The sequence below is a fragment of the Octodon degus genome, unplaced genomic scaffold (assembly GCF_000260255.1).
Source record: "Octodon degus isolate 3935 unplaced genomic scaffold, OctDeg1.0 scaffold00184, whole genome shotgun sequence".
NCBI classification, from domain to species: Eukaryota; Metazoa; Chordata; class Mammalia; order Rodentia; family Octodontidae; genus Octodon; species Octodon degus.
In genome coordinates, this window is record NW_004524760.1 from 689,785 (window position 1) to 691,281 (window position 1,497).

The 1,497-nt window shown below is 47.5% G+C and overlaps 1 pseudogene; it reads left to right on the forward strand.

Moving 5' to 3' along the window:
* Positions 1–719: 719 nt before the first annotated feature.
* LOC101591344 lies at positions 720–1,139 on the forward strand (annotated as a pseudogene).
* The last annotated feature ends 358 nt before the right edge of the window (positions 1,140–1,497 follow it).

Sequence of the window (1,497 nt, forward strand, 5' to 3'; positions counted from 1 at the left end):
CTAACATAAAGATTCAACTTCAGTCATTTGCACTTTTATTTCCAGTTTCCTGGCAACATTTGTTAAATAACTTTTTATAATTTACTTAAATATAGACAAACATAAGAGCTATGTTTGTAGTTCTTCGGAACTATAAACCAAAACAAATATACAAATTAAACACAAACAAAAAGTGCCCAGTAAAATTCAAGCATCACTAAATTAATTTAAGGGATGATGTTATTGTTCTGAAACTAAGTCAACCAGTGCTCAACAGCAGCACAGCAGGTTCTGTCCGTTATCCCTCCATGGCTGGGTTTCCATGGGAACCACACCCAGAAGCTCAGCCTTTGTGCTGCTCTCATTACCTGCCATGCCTAATACTCCAGTGTCCTCCCAAACACAAACACGTGCAACCACACAGTCCCTTGGCATTGTGCACCACGGGTGGTCATCCAGGTGGGCCAGAATGGAGTATTTCTGTTATTTAGTGTAACAACTTCTGTGCACACCTGTAATCCCAGCATTCTACGGAGGCTGAGGTAAGAGGATCACAAGTTCAAGCCCAGCTCAGGCAATTTAGTAATTTAACAAGACCTTGTCTCAAAATTAAATATTGTAAAAGGGCTGATGAGACAACTCAATGTGAAGGCCTGAGCTCAATGCCCAGTCTTGAAAAAAAAAAAAAAAAATAGAAAATTTCTGTGAAGAATTTTTGGAGTCTCTTTTCAGCGTCCAACATGTCCAAGCGAGGACATGGTGAGTCCTCCAGTGCAAAATTCCGGATCTCCTTGGGTCTTATGGTGGGAACCGTGATCAACTATGCAGACAACACAGGAGCCAAAAATCTGTATATCATCTCTGTGAAGGGCATCGAAGGGCAACTGAACAGACTTCCTGCTGCTGGTGAGGTGACATGGTGATGGCCAGTGAAGAAGGGCAAACCAGGGCTCAGGAAGAAGGTGCATCCTGCAGTGGTGATCCGACAGCGGAAGTCGTACCAGAGGAAAGATGGGATGTTTCTGTATTTTGAAGACAATGCAGGGGTCATAGTGAACAACAAAGGCTAGATGAAGGGTTCTGCCATCACAGGGCTGGTGGCAGAGGAATGTGCAGACCTGTGACCAACGATTGCATCCAATGCAGGCAGCATTGCATGAACTGCGTGTGTCTATACAAAATAAAACAGCTGTTGGTAGGTGTCAAAAAAAAAATTTTTTTTGAGGAATTTCTGCTGACTTCCGGGAACCCCCAGACACAGTCCTATCCCAGGTCCGGTGAGTGTGTGGAGAGCTTCTTGCTACCCTGCGCCGGCGGGACCAGTCCCAGCCCAGGCGCAGCGTGGGCCGCCCCCCACCACTCCGCCGTACCTCCCCACCCCTCCCGCCCAGTAGGAATTTCTGCCAACTTCCGGGAACCCCCAGACCCAGTCCTAGCCCAGATCCGGTGAGTGTGTGGAGAGCTTCCTGCTACCCTGCGCTGGTGGGACCAGTCCCAGCCCAGGCACAGCGTGGGCCG